We start from the raw sequence: 18,247 nt of genomic DNA on the forward strand, positions 1-18,247 counted from the left end.
TGTGTTGTGTTTTTTTTAACCAGAAACAATCAAAAACCAAAAAGGGTTTCCTCATCTGGATGTTAATGTCACCCAAGCCTTCAGTCTGTGTCCAAAATATACCATAACTCCAATGTTGACGCAAGATGTTTTTCCCACGATGTCATTCGAGAGCTGCACGGAAAGAGTATCAGTCTGCTGTTGATATGACAAATATAGAGTTGAGCCTTGAGAAACACAGCATAAAGGTCAGCCAGCAAACAGCCAATAAGACTGTATACATCCAAATGTTTTAAAGATGCCATATGTGTGGTAATGTGTTACCAGAGCTACTGCTTCTACAGTCCCGCATGGAAAATGATAACCTCTGAGAAAATAAACTGTTGTAATGCGATCCTCGCTGTAGGGTCACTTGTTTATCAGGGGTCACGAGGTCAATGACTTCCACAGACCTCGTTCAGTTAGGGCGTATCGCTGAAACTAATTGAGTGATAAATAAAATGCTGGTTATTTCTGACTAAAAGAAACTTGACTTAATAAAAAGAAATACATTAAAAGACCAAGGGAAATGGGAAGATGGATGGGTTCACTTTGCTAAAAGAACACTGTATGACAGGAGGAGGATACCAGAATTGGAACTGGACCAGAAGCTATAATGATATTTGTGGCGGGAAGCCTTCGACTGACATCTGAGGCAAAGCTGGTAAACATAATCATTTCTCAGGTAGGGACGGTAGTATTTCATTCAAATGAGCCCATGTACAGTCTCAGGTTCTCCTCCTATTTGTTCATCATACAGTGTGTTTGTACACATGCTGAGCTGGTCACCTGCCCCAGAGGATTAAAGAAACCAACCGGTTTACATTCTGCCCACAGCTTCTGGAATGATTCAATTTTCCTAATCTGGTTTAGCTTTAGAGGATGTAGCTTTAAGGCAGTGTGGCATCCTTTTTCAACTGTGCATCTTTTGACTTTATTTGCATATGTTTATGTTTTTTTCCAACTGAACTGAACCTTAGTGCAGGTCCTGTTTTGCAGCCTACTGAAAAACCCCATGAGAGAACTATACTGGGTCAGCCTGGGAGCTCGGACTGGTATCTGTTTGGTAGGGGGACACCAGGTTTTGAGAAAAGCTTGTGAGAACAAGTTATTAAAAATGTCCACTTTTTCTCATTCTTCCTCAGTAGAACATAACGTATAATGTTTTAACCAAAAATGTAATTAGGACAAGACCTTAAGGTAACCCAAATCATCAGGAATTTTTTTTAAATAAAAAAATGCAAATGCTACTAAGCCATTCAATCCAAGAGACTGATTTAAAACATTTGAATTATCTCACCAATTCTGCTCTAAAAAAAAAAAAAAGCGGCGAAAGCCCCTCGCCTGTCCCTCACTGGTTTGTGCTCACAGATCTAGGCTATAGCTGAAATTACCTGCAAGAGTTAACGTGCGCTGATCTGTAAAATAATTGTGAAGTGCTGAGAGGCTTTCCATTCCAAGAGGTCCCCAATGAATTGAGTGTTAAGTCCTCGAGACTCAACGATGCAGAAGACATTTGTTCCTCAGATTCAGCCAGCAGGGAAGAGGCAGACTAAATGTATCCAGATTTCCCCTCATATTTGTTCAATTGCTTTGGTTAAGAAGTGATCTGGAAGTATTTGCACTGTGTATGAAAAGATTCTCAACATTTCACCGCAATGCTGTGTACAAACTAGGGTGGGACTAGAAGAAAAACTTAATCTAATTAATTAGAGGCTTTGTAATTAACCCATTCACTGCCAGCCGTTTCCTGATCGCTTTTTACTGTTTTTTTAAGAATCACAGAACGTTGCGCGCTGGGATGATGTTGACGCACAAACAATCAAAACAAAGAGGAGGCTCACCTCTTACATCAGGAAGAATCTGTGTGTTTCGAGCGTTATCCGTTCTTTCATAATCCGTTGTTGAATTGTGATCGGCAGACGCTTTTCCGGTTCGCACCTCACTTTTTTTTACAGGAACGGCCCAAAACGATCTCCTAACACATGGATGTTCTGCTTACTGATCACGTGACGTGTGACGTATGCGGATGAAGATCGGCTTCAGGGCTGATATGTTTGTTCTCTCAGCGCGGGGGCTCGTTCCGATGCTGAGAAACAGTAAAAAAATATGCAAATGACGACTTTAGTCGTCATTGGCAGTGAACGGTTGGATCTAAATTGACAACTTTAGTCATCAATGGCAGTGAATGAGTTAATTTATCTTGATTAATCACGTTTTAATTGATCAAGGCAATTTGCCAACGAGCATTTTTTTGTTTTAAAATGTTAGTGAGGCACGTATGACATGTCCACACTTTAATGAGTATATTTCTGTAATCACAAGGTCTATTTGATTACTTTGGTCTCGTTATAAAGATAACCGTAGTGGAATTTGTTGGGATGTGTAAATATTAGTATGTGTGTTATTGATGAAGTTTAAATGGACATTTAACGTTATAAATGCTGTGTACTGAACTGAACACTAGATGGCAGCAGAGCAGTGCTAATCTAAATAGAGGTGTAGCGTAGAGTTCAGGGGAAGTTCTGCTGAGTTAAAAATGATTGCTGAGTGTGCGCTTGTCCATCCTCTGTAATAAAGATCATATGGATAAAGTTACTTCCTGATTCCTGCCAACTACACAACATTTTCTTTCTTTTCTTCATGAAGAGCGATTCATCATGATTCATTTAATTGTAGAATAAGTTGTGTTTGGAGCAGGTGAAAAGGTTTCTATGGACTTGCAGCCCAGGCTATGCAGTTTTGTTAGAGGTACAGCTTGTTGATATTTACCGACATATAGGGCATACATTGTGAAGCCAAACATTTCCGGCCCCCGATTGGGGGGGCGCTCGGGCTCCAGCATGACTTTTTTTACACGTTTTTTAATGAATTAATCGTAAATAACGTGTTAAATTTCCACCCTTGGTAAAAACTAAAAATAGGAGGTTTTAACAACATTTTTAATGCATTATTTTTATACAAATGCAGATCTGTGAAATCAGTGTAAATAACAATATTTTTCTGTTGGGTTTTTGATCTCTTTAGCTGCTTGAATTGATTCATTTTTGTGGTAAATGTTGTTCTAAAATGTTCCACGTGCAGAGTAAACAGTGGAAAAACACGGAAAGTTTGAGTAACTGGTGCACATTGCAGGGTACGATTATTGTTTCAGAGGCTTCAAAACATGACATATAATAAAAAGATTAATCTTTTTGAACTCAAAAAGACCATCTTGATCTCAGAGCTTGGATGCTTGCTGTGAATCAAGTGGAGAAAAAAATTATTAAAAAGGACAAATATCGCTTCTCCATTCCCGGGTAGATGTATGAGATAAAGCGAAATGTCAGCAAAAATACTAAAGAGGCATGTCAGCAGAGCCAGCTGACAGACGGGAGGGAAGAGGTAAAAAGGTTCTATCATGTCCGACAAGGTGTTCTTTTTGAGATTTAAAGATCACTGCGCAACTTTAAACGTGTTTGCCACTTTTTACTCTGACGCCGAGAACTATCATGGGCTTCACAAGAACTTTATCAGTTCAGGCTCAAGGTAAGGGAGAAGGGGGGAGAGAGAAGGGGAAAAAAAGTCCATTCCCATTTATCTTAGCCAGGTTCCCTTCAAAGGCAACAAATAAATTACAGTGTACATTTGATACAAATTGATTTCTTAACTCAAATAACAATGTTGTCCCCCCGGTCAGGGCCATGTGTCACTCAGTCGCCAGTCTGAGTGAAAGCCTCAATCTGTCTCTGTGATAGAAATAGGGCTGACACATCTCCACCAAGGAATGCTAATCACGCGGGTCTGGCCTGGCCCTTTGTGGGCAGGCCATGATAAGGAAAATCAGTTTCCCCTCCTGTCAGACAGCGGGGCATGCGCCCTGATCGCTGTCTGGGAGGAAACAAGCCGTGGGCCTGGAAGTTTCTGTCCTAGTTGTTTTGTTGTCTTGGTGTAGCTACATGACGGAGGATTGAGAAGGAGAAGGGGGTGAGAGAGAGGTGGCGGGTCGGATGGTGGGAGAGGAGCAGTTGATTTTATTTGAGAAAGTGAGGCGATTGGAAGGCAGGTGACAGGTAGATGGTGGAGGTGAAAGACAGAAAGCCGAAGAAAATGAAAGAAAAGAGACGGAGAGACGGATGAGGATGGAGGCTGGGGCTTTTAAAGCCACCGTGGCAGCTGCAGCATCAGAGATGGAGCTGGAGTGAACCCCACTGAATATCTTGAGCCGATCTTATCAACGGCTGAGAGAAATGAGATATTGGCAGGAGCTGTTGAGTGCTCTCACAGCTGAGCAGGTTAATAGGGTTGGAAGGCCGGCCACAGGCTAATTGGATTTGCTGTGGCTTGATAAACAGTGGCAAGCTTTTTTTTTTTTCTGCCAACCAAACATACATGTGGACTCCATCGCCCCGGTTCAACACCGCACATCCAACCAGAAACCCCCTTCATGACCACAACAAGGGAGAAAGGAGTTCAGAATAAAGGTTCTTTCTTTTTTCTTTTTTAATTCCTAACATGCTGCACAGAAAAAAGGCTTTGTTTGTGTATCTGCACGTGTGTGTGTGTGTGTGTGTGTGTGTGTGTGTTAGAAGTGTGAAGGAAAGAGAGCGGGGGTTGACCATCTACTGATTTTAATCAAATACCATTTAACCTGTCTGACCTCCAACAGTCATCACACATGGCCAGATTAAGCCGGGTCTTGTTTGGCATCTGAGCTGTGGGTGCAAAAAGGCCGCCACCACACTGTCGTTTCAACACCTTGTTTTCCCCCTTTTCCTTAGAAACACTCTTTTCCACATCATCACCCTTTTGAGTCTGTGATAAAAACAAAGATTATTTATTTGACCCAGATTAACCATTGAACGTGACATGTAGCACCAGAAATGGAGCTCCGGAGTTACTTTTAATAATTTTATGACCAGAGCAAGTCTTTGTTTCCCGAAACTTTGGATTTTGGGCGACGGTGGCACAGGAGTTAAGTGCTCGCCCCGTAATCGGAAGGTTGCTGGTTCGAGCCCCGCTCAGTCTGTTGCTGTTGTTGTGTCCTTGGGCAAGACACTTAACCCACATTGCCTGCTGGTGGTGGTCGAAGGGACCGGTGGCGCCAGTGCTCGGCATCCTTGCCTCTGCCAGTGCGCCCCAGGGCAGCTGTGGCTACATCGTAGCTCATCCCCACCAGTGTGTGAATGGGTGAATGACTGATTGTGTTGTAAAGCGCCTTGACGGGTTCCAGGACTCTAGAAGGCGCTATATCAAATACAGGCCATTTACCATTTAGGGCCTGAACACAATTTGATGATTAAACATGTAATTTAATTTAAAAAAAAAAACAACAACAAAAAAAAAAAACAATGATATTTCTTTCAGAAATTTGAGATGCCTTTTCTATTGTTTTTATTTGAAAAACAAACATTTCGTAAACCAAAAACATGACAGTAAGCACTAATGCTGTGTTGATAAAATTTAATTGATTCATAAATCGAAACATTTTTGATTTAATTGTTTAACATAGTTTGCGCCATTTACAGCTAAAATTGGAAGGAAAAGTCCAGATGGTCATTTTAAGGTTCATGGTGGACAAGGTTTGTACAGTTTCTCCTGGTGAACTTTAACCCCGGTGTCACACTGGGAGCATCAGCGGCGTGAATCAGCAGCAGAACGTCACTACTTCAGATAGAATCCATTATAGTCCATGAAATGTTTCAAACCAGCAGCAACGAGGCGATTTTCAGGCTGGTCCCAGAACGGCTGCTGAAAATTGGATCAGGTTCTAATTTTGTTGTTTCTGGGACACGTCAATTTCTGCAGTTAATATAGGGCTAGACAGGAAATCACACATGGTTTCAGTGTAAAATCCCTGGTCATTTTCAAGATAAAAGCACTGCAGTAATGAAATTTCATACATATGTAGCTTAAGCAACGGCGTATTTACTCCCAGCATTGTTCCATAAGTTCTGCTGTGTTTTTCAGGGCTTTAATCCTGGCATTGGAGAGGACCAACATCATATGTGACATCTACACGCAATATCAAACGTACGTCCCTTCTTTTTGGTTTAATGGAGGATTGCGTGAACAAACTGTGACCTATGAAGTCTCGAGGGATTTTGTGATCTTGCAAGTCCAGCGAAGAGCACAACGAGAAAGCTGTGCCGCGGCCAAGACCCTCTCGGTGTTAAAAGGACCACCTTGAATTTTTGGATTAAACTGTTCCGCTGCTGTTTCGTGCTGCTGATGCTTTCAGTGTGAAACCGGGGCTACTCACCGAGTTTTGCATCATCCAATTACAGGCATGTAATTAAGGTAACAGTTGTAAAAAATGTTTAAATAGCACTGACCCATTTCAATGTGGAACTGGAACAGATTGAAAAGCATCTGATCGTGATAAAATGTTCTAAACCTTGAAAATCGGAATCAGAACGTTCTCGTATGCACTATGATTGTTTTGCCATGTTTGCAAACTAATTTTCCAACATTTGTAATTAAACTAGCATCTATAAAATAATCAAAACATTAACCACAAATGTTGAACAAAGTTTGTCAGTTTTTTTTTCTATTAATTAGAAAATTTTAGCTCCTGTTTTTTACGCTGCTGTTTTAGTTTTTTGGTTCCCCTTCTCAAGCACATCTTCAGTTCTTTTCTCCAAATGAAGCTCAGTAAGGTTGCGTTACTTCTTAATGCTTTTTGTCAACATAATGCTCTGTGAAGTTGGGGCAAACCAGTCAGAAATTACTACGTCATGTTCGAGCGAGCCACCTACAATCGTGCTTTGTTTGTAATAAGTTTAGACAAAAGCTATCAACAGTCTAAGTGAAGACTCTACTAACTGTGACTGACAGAGTTGAGATAATTGGTGATTTCTTAAAAGTTGTGTGTGGTTGTAGCATCCAGGAAAGAGCAGAGCATGTGCTAACCATTAGCATTAGCTACTCCACAACATGGCCGATTACATTCGTGCTTGTGTTATTTGTGGAAGTAACACAAAAACGTTGCAGAGCGAATAGTGGCAGTAGAAGAGTTTCTGTGCACCAAACAGATGCAAGATATCTGCACATCATGAATATTAATGAGTAAGATCCAAATCACGCTTAGGCTACTGTAACTCTCTTTTCACGTGTCTGAGCAGAACCTCCCTGAACCGTCTACAGGTGGTTCAGAATGCCTGTGCTCGGCTTCTGACCAAGTCCTCCAAACACACCCACATCACCCCGCTTCTCCTCCAGCTTCACTGGCTGCCAGTCAACTTCAGGGTTCATTTCAAGATCCTGGTTCTGGTCTATAGGGCCTTACATGGACAAGCACCATCTTTCATTGGTGATCTTCTTAGTCCCTACACCCCCAGCAGGTCCCTGAATTCCAGTGACCAAAGCCTATTTGTTGTGCAGAACCAGGCTAACGACCAAAGATCATCTGCTGCTGTGGCCCCCAGGCTCTGGAGCTCTCTCCCCATAAGCCCGAGATCAGTGGACTCAGTGGTCTCCTTTAAAAAGCAGCTAAAGACTCACTTGTTCAGGCTTTTGCGTGACCTTCGTCTCCACCTTCGCCTTATTCTGCTCTTATTCCGCCTTTCCCGGGATCCATTGATTTCCCTCTTTCCTATTCATTTTTTTCACCCTTTCCTTACATTTCTTTCCTCCTTTTAAACATATTTTAATCATTTTGAAATATTTTTATACTTTATTTGTTGTTTTGTTTTTGTGAAGCGCCTCGTGATTTCTATCCTGAGAGGCGCTAAATAAAAATTGTTTTCTTTCATTCAAATCCTGAAATTAGCCAAACACACACACACACACACACACACACACACACACACACACACACACACACACACACACACTCCTTCAGCTCACTTCTACTTCCTGAAGCAGACGCGCCAGAGCTTTTTGACCACAGAGATCGACACAAGGCTCAGTTGACCGTAGAGACCACACACATTCATTGAAAGAAAGAGTGTAGCAGCGATGGCTTGAGTTTACTGTTCTGAAGAAAATAAAGAAAAAACATATTTTTCCTTGGGATCTGTTAGCACTCTATTTAGTTCATTTATTTTACTCAGTCTATTATATTTTAGATGAAACCTATGCTTGAGTAGTGTCCTACGAACGATCTGGTCGGATTATTTATTTGCACAAACCTATACACAGCAGGAAGCTAGCATCAAAGGGTCCTCCTCCACGGTTCTAGTTAAAGGTCATCCGATCAGCAATACTGGATCCATACGTCGTTGTTGGAGTGTTTAAGGCTCGGTGCTCATGTGACTCATTTGTTTTCCCACGCTTGTTTTGATCATATCTCTATTTTTAAGTTGTTGTTTTTTATCTAGGGAGCTGTGCACACTTGCATTGAAGTAGGAAGTGGGTCTTAAGAGATGGAATTATTTGTACTTTCAGTATGAGGGCATGGAAGAAAGCAAACCCATCAAAATCTATTTACAAGGCAAGCGACTTTGAGGAACAAGCGACACAGAAAGATTTTACTTTTTTGAAGGAACGGTACCCACTGTGAAACACCCTGGGGTGTCACACTGTCCTCATTTATGTAAACAGCCCCGACCGATGGATAACTCCTCTGCACTGGGCGTAGCCAGACCGGCTTAGTTAGTGAGCACCCCACACAAGACATCCCAAGGAAAAAGTGTTTGGAAATTGAGGGGGAGAAAGAGAGGACAGCAAACCAAGCTGCCTCTGGATATCCATTTGCAAAAGAAGAAGAAAAAAAAAACATCAAGGCCTCAGACAGCTTTGAAAGGAGAAACTAAAACAGTGATTGATGTGGAAAAGGATGTTGGACGTCAGCTGTTGGACAGACTGCATTTGGTAAAAGTTCACAAATTTGTAGATAAGACGTAATGTTAATGCAGAATGAATCCAGTAAAAGAAAAATAGCAGCCTCCGGGGACGGGCAGGCAACTGTCTGCTTGCAATTTTCATTTTAAGATACATTTATAACGTTGGACAGAAATGAGCCTCCCTTACATTTCCTCTTTTTTTTTTTTTTTTGTAAAATGTTCCATTAGCAATTTAAGGTAAGGCAACCTATTTGCTCATGGGCGTCCTTCTATATGGTCACAATCTTTTCATCATAAGAAGTAAAAACAGTATGAAGAAGTTTGACACAGAGAGGAAATAAAAGAGAAGGAATAGGAGCGAAGGCAAAAAGGCAAGGCTCCCCCTTCATCTTTTCATCTCAACTGTTGTGGGTGATGACAGGGTGGAGGGGCTGTTTGGCATGAGCCATCTCACAGACTGAATTCATCAGCCTCCATAACTTCAACTTCCACATAAAGAATTTATGAATCCTCTGATAGTAATCAGCTGCATCCATTTCCTGGAGAAGAAAGGGCAACTGATGTCTGTTAAACAGCCCAAAGGGATTGACCTCTACTTCTGGGTACACAAGACAGACACACAAACACACCAGGAGCCTGTGTATCCACATACAGTATACCTGACAGTGTAGCAGTAACACACACATGCACGCACGCACGCACGCACGCGCGCGCGCGCACGCACACACACACACACACACACACACACACACACACACACACACACACACACACACACACCAGGAACCTGTGTATTCACATACAGTATGCCCAACAGAGTAGCAGGAACACACACAGACACACACACACTCACACACACACACACAGGCACACACACACACACACGCACACGCGCGCGCACACACACACACAAAGGCACACACACTCACACACACACACCCACAAAGGCACACACACACACACACACACACACAAAGGCACACACACTCTCACACACACACACACACACACACACACACACACACACACACACACACAAAGGCACATACACTCTCTCTCACACACACACACACACACACACACACACACACACACACACACACACACACACACACACACACAAAGGCACATACACTCACACACACACACACGCACACACACAAAGGCACACACACACACACACAAACGCTGTTTAAAACGGCTATAAAAATGTATACAAAAATAATTATTCTTGTTTTTAAATCCATAAATACACAATAGGGTGTGTAGATATACAGGTGCTGGCCAGTAAATTAGAATATCATCAAAAGGTTGAAAATATTTCAGTAATTCCATTCAAAACGTGAAACTTGTACATTATATTCATGCAATGCACACAGACCAATGTATTTCCGATGTTTATTACGTTTAATTTTGATATTTATAGGTGACAACCAATGAAAACATCAAATCTGGTATCTCAGAAAATTAGAATATTCTAAAGGCCAATGAAAAAATGTTTGTTTCTCTAATGTTGGCCAACTGAAAAGAATGAACATGAAAAGAATGTGCATGTATAGCACTCAATACTTAGTCGGGGCTCCTTTTGCCTCAATAACTGCAGTAATGCGGCGTGGCATGGACTCGATCAGTCTGTGGCACTGCTCAGGTGTTATGAGAGCCCAGGTTGCTCTGATAGTCGTCTTCAGCTCCTCTGCATTGTTGGGTCTAGCGTATTGCATCCTCCGCTTCACAATACCCCATAGATTTTCTATGGGGTTAAGGTCAGGCGAGTTTGCTGGCCAATCAAGGACAGGGATACCATGGTCCTTGAACCAGGTGCTGGTGGTTTTGGCACTGTGTGCAGGTGCCAAGTCCTGTTGAAAGGTGAAGTCTGCATCCCCATAAAGTTGGTCAGCAGCAGGAAGCATGAAGTGCTCTAAAACTTCCTGGTAGACGGCTGCATTGACCCTGGACCTCAGGAAACAGAGTGGGCCAACACCGGCAGATGACATGGCACCCCACACCATCACTGACGGTGGAAACTTTACACTGGACCTCATGCAACGTGGATTCTGTGCTTCTCCGCTCTTCCTCCAGACTCTGGGTCCTTGATTTCCAAAGGAAATGCAGAACTTGCTTTCATCAGAAAACATAACTTTGGACCACTCAGCATCAGTCCAGTCCTTTTTGTCCTTGGCCCAGGCGAGACGCTTCTTGCGCTGTTTCTTGTTCAAGAGTGGCTTGACACACGGAATGCGACACCTGAATCCCATGTCTTTCATGAGTCTCCTCGTGGTGGTTCTTGAAGCGCTGACTCCAGCTGCAGTCCACTCTTTGTGGATCTCCCCCACATTTTTGAATGGGTTTGTCGTCACAATTCTCTGCAGGGTGCGGTTATCCCTAGAGCTTGTACACTTTTTTCTACCACATTTTTTCCGTCCCTTCGCCTGTCTGTTAATGTGCTTGGACACAGAGCTCTGCGAACAGCCAGCTTCTTTAGCAATCACCTTTTGTGTCTTGCCCTCCTTGTGCAAGGTGTCAATGATTGTCTTTTGGACAGCTGTTAAGTCAGAAGTCTTCCCCATGATTGTGGTGCCTTCAAAACAAGACTGAGGGACCTTTTAAAGGCCTTTGCAGGTGTTTTGAGTAAATCAGCTGATTAGAGTGGCAGCAGGTGTCTTCTACATTCAGCCTTTTCAGAATATTCTAATTTTTTGAGATACCAAATTTGGAGTTTTCATTAGTTGTCACTTATGAATATCAAATTTAAATGTAATGAACATTGGAAATACATTGGTCTGTGTGCATTGCATGAATATAATGTACAAGTTTCACGTTTTGAATGGAATTACTGAAATATTTTCAACCTTTTGATGATATTCTAATTTACTGGCCAGCACCTGTATATATGTATACACACACACACACACACACACACACACACACACACACACACAAAGGCACACACACTCACACACACACACACACACACACACACACACACACACACACACACACACACACACACACACACACACACACACACACACAGGCACATACACTCTCTCACACACACACACACACACACACACACACACACACACACACACACACACACACACACACACACACACACACACACACACACACACACCACAACCATGGCTGTCACACAGGAACATTTGTGAACAGTATGGACTGGAAGTCCTGGTGAACGAGCGAGCCAAGATCCTGCGGGACTTCCAGATCTAGACCAACAAATCGGTGATGGCGAACCAACGAGACACTGGTGGTGACTTTGAAGGGCCATCTATAAAAATAGGATGGTGGGGATTTCTCTTCATATTGTACATTTTATTCATTCTTAGGTGTTTTTTCCACCACTTGAAGCAGAACTGAACGTGCTACCAGCTAGCATCAGCATTAGCGTTAACCAATTCTGGATTTGATCCCCAACCGTGGATAATTCCTGCCTTTTACGAGGGTTTTCTCCATGGCACCTAGATTGCCACATTGTGCACCAATAAATATTGTTCAGGCTGCAATGCATGCATTTAACAAAGCCTCAAATCAGTAAAATATGACGCGAGGAATTTAATAAATCAAACCATTTGAGTTTATTTCAGTTCGAGATACCAAGCTTACCGATCATCAAACATTGACCAAACGCAGTTTTCTGTTTACACACAGAGCACGAAAATGCTACAGTTATCAAAAGTGTTTAAGATTAGATTACCTGAACGCTACTGTGTTTAGTAAAAGTGACTAATGCAGCCGGAAGTGATTTTAGATTAGAATTTGCCAGTCTTCCTTTCTTTGTGAACGTATAATTCGCTGATCCAGAACAGGATAGGTGAAGAGGCGCAGGTGCAGGCCAGATCACTGGAGTTGTTACCAGCTGATTTACACAATTCAGAAAATATGCTTGTTGTACAAAGTAGAGAAAAGAACAGATGTTTTCTGTATAATTATTTTTAACTGTGCTAAATTAATTTAAAAAATGAGACTTGGTAATCCTCCTGATTTATTCCCTTTTAATCTACAGTGGAAAGAAGCAATTTATTCCTTTTTGGGCCCTAAAGTTTTTCTTCTCTAACTTTTTCTATTGTGGATCTGGCATTTCATACAAGTGACAGAACACGATCGTCTGATCCAGTCTCTGTTTTCACAGCTGACCACCTTCTTCTTCATCCTGACTATCGTCTTCCAAGCCATGGTCCAGAATGGAGACATCCATCTTCAGGGAGACATCTGTGGTGAATTTCTCAAAAACCTAATAGTAACTCAGCAAGGGGCTAGAAAATACTAAAAGAAACAAAAAGAGCTGCTAGGTGGGCGTGGGGCAGTATTAGGGTTAACTCTGGTGATGTGGTTTGTGGTTCTTCAGTGGCTGGACCATAATCCATGGCATCATGAATTCAAGCCCAGACATGTAATACGTTTAACCAGGACCATAGGTTCCATGTATTATTATTAGCTTGCAGTGAACACAAAAATTCAAAGGAAAACCAAGAGTATTTTTTCACTTTCCCCTTAAGAAAAGGCTGTTAGAGTAACACTGCATTTTACATTGTGTGAACATGTGACATGCACTGAGATGTTTTGTTGATCTCAAAGCCAAGGTTACATAGTGCAATGGATTTTTTGGTATACCGGAAAAAGCCTACAACCCTTTTCCACATTCAATCAAGCTTTTCTAAGGTATATTTAAAAAAATGCTAATCTTCAGTTTATAAGGTTTATTTTAACATAAATGACTCCAGTTTAACATACTGTCAGACAACAATGTTTAATGAGAACTATCTTCTGCCCCAACACCTCTGTGTGATCTGTATCTGCCACCATCCATACGGTGAGGATGATGCGCTTGGAAGAGGCCCATCAGTCAGCTAATCTAAAAGAAAATAGTAGCAGCTGATATGTCCTCTTCTTCGAGACAAACCAAAGAGAGACAGGAGGGAGGGGGATTCAAAGCAAAGCAGAATCAGCTCCTCTCAGAGCTGGAGAGGGTGCTTTAGAGCGGGGGATTAGGGCACTCCCTCGCCATGGAGCCAGCTTTTATAAGCTACATCATATTACTTCAGCTTCACACTTTCATAGATGTATCATCATCTGCCTCCCACCAAAGCCTGGCTGTTATGCCAACACATTCTGTCTTAAACAAGATTAATACTTGCATACTTGGTGCATAAGAAAACACAGTGACAGTAAGCTGACAGTAACTGCTGTGTGTAATGCCAATGCCCAATTCAAAGTCTTGTTAAATGTTTGACCCTGTGGAGATCATGTCCTAATGAACTTCAGACCATAATAGGTTCATTAATAAAATACTACTTTAAAAATATGCTATGAAGCTACACTTTGTGATTTTGCATGTTTATTTTCTCTTAATCTTTTAAAGAAAATATTACCAAAATAACTTTGATTCTATGCTACCAGCATGCATAGGTGGGCCCCATATGGATACATATGGGCAAACCATATAGGTGCCAGCAGGGCTTGTCTATGGTTTCCAAAATGGTCCTGCAGAGGTTTGCTCACTTAGATTTTTGCCTACATAGATTTGAATGGGCCCTACATGGGTTTGTAGAGGGACCCAGATGGATGACTCACACATAGCTTGTTAAAATCTATGTGGAAAATCCCTGTGGGGCCACCAAGGAAACTGCAGGCAATCCCTGTTGGCACCCATGAGGTTTGCCCGTATGTATCATGCCCATTTACAATATATGTATGTTGGCTGGGACTGATGTGTGGGGAAAACTGGAAGCCTTTAGGATGAAATTCATAATAAGAAGTAAAAAAAAAAAAAAAAGTGGCCAGGACATTTATTGTCTTTGCAGGGAGTTGTCAAAGTCTCCAGGATTGTATGAGAAAGCACAGTGAGTTCCCCTTTAGGAGTGATGGTGCACTATAGCTCAACACTTACTTTGAGTTTGCACACGTCATTTGCTGCAATGTTGTTGCCGTTTCTTATCAAGGTAGCAGTGAAGCACTGCAATCACCTGTATGGTTTACGTATGAAGCCAGACCAGCTCAGTTGGCCTCATGGCTAGGCTACAAGTTTGTCAGGTTACCAGCTAGTGTCGCATAATCTTCTAGCTAGCACCTGGGCCTGTGGAATGATGCAATTGACCAAATGTGGTCTTGGGAAAAATTCTTAATGCAACAGGGGCACATTAATTCATCTTTAGGACATGGGAAATGGTAGCATAGTTACAAAAAATGAACATCTAGCAGTGTCATGATTGCCTTCTCACAGATGGAGAGTTTTCAAAACTGTCCCACCAAAACAATGTAGGTCATGAAAGGTGTATCAGAGCTCATCCAGTGTTAAAGGGTGTTTACTAAATGGGAAAAACATGGTTGATCCATAGATTCACTGGACCAGCTATTCAATAAAACAATTGTTTCACTTCATTTATTTTATTTTATTTTTTGCTTTCATGCAATAACATATTTTTTTATTATGTTATAAAGTAGAACAAACACTTTAAAGTTACAGAGTTAATTTTTTATCTCTGTTGTTACTTTGACACTAGACCCATTTGTTCACTCTTGTGTTTACTTAATTCTGTGACTTGACTTACGTGGAGGCTGGTACCTATCCCAGCCTTCCATGCATGAGAAGTTTGATACTAAAAAGACATTAGTCCATCACAAAGTTCACTATGACACATTTGGAAAACATGCATTATTATGATCGTCCTAAAACTATCATTAGAGGTGTTCGATATTAACAGCCTATAATTGGCCAACATTGGCATTATAATTCAATAAAATTAATTGTTAGTATCGCTTTGTGCTCTTTCAATGACACAACTTTTACATACCATGCACTTGTTATGTATCACATTATATACACATATCATGTCATATATCGGCATTGGTAAGAGTGCCCAGAGGAAAACCCCTGAAGGGAGCACGCCAGATTCACATAAAAGGCCCAGCTGACCTTGAAGATAGGTGCTGAAACACCATGCTGCCCAAACTTAGAATCATGAAGTCTGACATTTAGAACAAAAATGTGAAAATGTTTAAAGTCGTTGTTCCAGAGTAAGAGTATGACTGCTATGAGTGTTCTTAACTAATCAGTTTGTTGCCTGGGGACCCTCCCCAGGCAAAATCCATATACTGAGGTGGAAGCCTGCCTTTAGAAGAAGCAAGCCGCGGAAATGATTAGTGCTGTTCAACTGAAAGGTACAAAGAGGCCCGTTGGCTGGCCCAGAAATTTTCAAAGTGAAACCAGTACACCTTGTGTCTGTGTTAATTGATCACAGGCACATTATCTTGCCTGTTCAAGGCTTAATTTGCCCCCTGTATCAACACCCTTTGTCAGCTACTGCAGTCATTTGTTGGAAGAGGAAAAAAAGAGTCACTACAGTTTAATCATTCCAAGCAGGTGTGAGCCTGAGCCAATTTTCGGCTACCTTTTGTCATTCAGTTTTCTCATACAGGTGGAATTTAGTGTCCCGTTCACTTTGAAAAATGATTATTATAGAAAAGCAGAAAAGAAGAGAGCATGCTATGTGCAGGCGTTCTTGCATTTTTCAATAAATTACAGGCATAAGTAAGATAAAATATTTCCACTACAAAAATACATCACAGTACAACAAGCATTTTAACAATAGCCGTTTCTATTGAATACAGGCTTTTTACAAATTCCTGCTTCAGAAGATCAGGAATCCATGAATACATAAAGAAAGAAAAATAAAATCGCTATGTTGTTACCTGAAAATTGTTTGCTGATAGCTATTGTGCATTTATACATTATTTGCAGTAATGCATCTCAAGCTTATTTTTTCATTTTTCTGAATGTTCCAAGGGAAAGATCCTTTTTGTCTTTATTTTTTATTCTAATTGAATTATAGCCCTGTTGCAAAAAATGTTGTGATGAGTGAACCGTTAGCAGCAGTTCCAAAAGGACATTTTTCAAACTCATTAGCGATAAGCATACGGCCGCTGGACAGGAAGTAATGTATAAAGTGTTCACTTATGTCACCCTGTGTGGATTCTAGTAAGATCCTGTTGCAGTCAGGTGAATTTCTGAATACTTCAATGGCAAAAACACAAACAAATACAAGCATAATCAGTACAAAAACATAGGTTGACAGCAGTAGTGAGGGAAGAACTGTGGGAGGTAATGACAAAACAGGGACAGGTGAGCTGAGTACTGATGAAAAAAAGGTGTGCATGATCTTTGACTGAGGGGCCAAGGGAAGGTGAAGAATAACCCCCATTGACACTGAATGTGGAACAGATGAATGTGTTTACTAACGTGAACTATCATACACTGTAGGGTTGGGCGATGGGACAAGTTATTCGACCATCGCTGATTAGCCAAACTCTTTGCCAACCATTTTTATGAGTGATATTTTTATGCCTCTCAATAGTCACTAGAAAGTGGCCTTGCAAACTTCCATTTCAAATCAGCATCTTTTTGCAACACTTGTCTGTGTACAAAAACATAATACACACCATTTGAATGCTAGAGTTCTCGTGATTCCAATGACATTTGGCAAGCACGGATTCAAGCAGAACTGTAGACACAGCAAACGGTTTTATCAAACCACTTCAAAAAATAGTTGTCTAACTCACCGTTCAAACCCTCATATGGCTTTGAACAGTGAGTTAGACCGTTTTTCTCACTGACCAAATACAGCCATCTCCAACAAAAGTTACTTCCCAGAAGTCCAAATAAATTGTTGGTCCACCAGAAGTCTTGTGTTCACAATCTAACATGATAGACCAGAGAACGCCATCAAAATATCCCTCTGATGCTGATCTCCTTTGTTAGCATCTGAATGTTGGCTTCAAACGTTTGAGTAACATCTTCCCAAGCCAATAAATGAAGAGTTGATGCCCCCCACCCCCCACCCCCACCCCACCTGTTGTATTGGTACCTTTGACAGCGGGGCATTAATATCTAACTTTTAAACCCTTATGTTTAATACGGTGGTATGATGAAACACTGTCGCGCTACAGGAGGAAGGTAAAGTTTTATGTTCACATCAGGCTTGTGGGAACTTTTTCTTAGTCCACTGGTTTCTTCTGACCCTCCAAACACAGACTTGCTGTCCTGAGTGTGCCAGAGTGTGAGTCAATGGCAGGTGTGGGCTGGAGAAAGGCTCCTAGTACCCTGTAATCCAGAGCAACAGCTATTTTATTTGCAACCAAGAGGAATAACTCATGCCATGTAAATGTACTTTTATTACAGAAAGAGGTAATTGAGGTGATTTTCTTGGCTAAAAGCTGCAAAACAGAAATACAAGCAAAAGCAAAATGACAAGCTTCTGGGGGTTCTGGTGATGTGAATTCAGCCAGTTTTCCAGTAAATTGTATTTCACTAATTCTGTGGTTCCCATTTGGCTGTTCCTAACAGCTGTAGCATACTTCCGGAGGTTAAGCTCCTCTTCCTTGGAAGCCTAATAAAGCTGAATTTCTATACAAATAGATCATATTTTATGAGCCACATGTTTCCC

The 18,247-nt window shown here is 41.4% G+C and overlaps 1 long non-coding RNA gene across 1 annotated transcript; it reads left to right on the forward strand.

The window, feature by feature from the left end:
* Nucleotides 1-3,905: 3,905 nt before the first annotated feature.
* Nucleotides 3,906-14,074, forward strand: LOC139069922 (uncharacterized). Its single transcript, XR_011520593.1, has 3 exons — nucleotides 3,906-4,481; nucleotides 5,968-6,297; nucleotides 12,937-14,074. It is a non-coding gene; the product is annotated as an uncharacterized lncRNA (long non-coding RNA).
* The last annotated feature ends 4,173 nt before the right edge of the window (nucleotides 14,075-18,247 follow it).

Source organism: Nothobranchius furzeri, chromosome 5 (assembly GCF_043380555.1).
Source record: "Nothobranchius furzeri strain GRZ-AD chromosome 5, NfurGRZ-RIMD1, whole genome shotgun sequence".
NCBI lineage: Eukaryota > Metazoa > Chordata > Actinopteri > Cyprinodontiformes > Nothobranchiidae > Nothobranchius > Nothobranchius furzeri.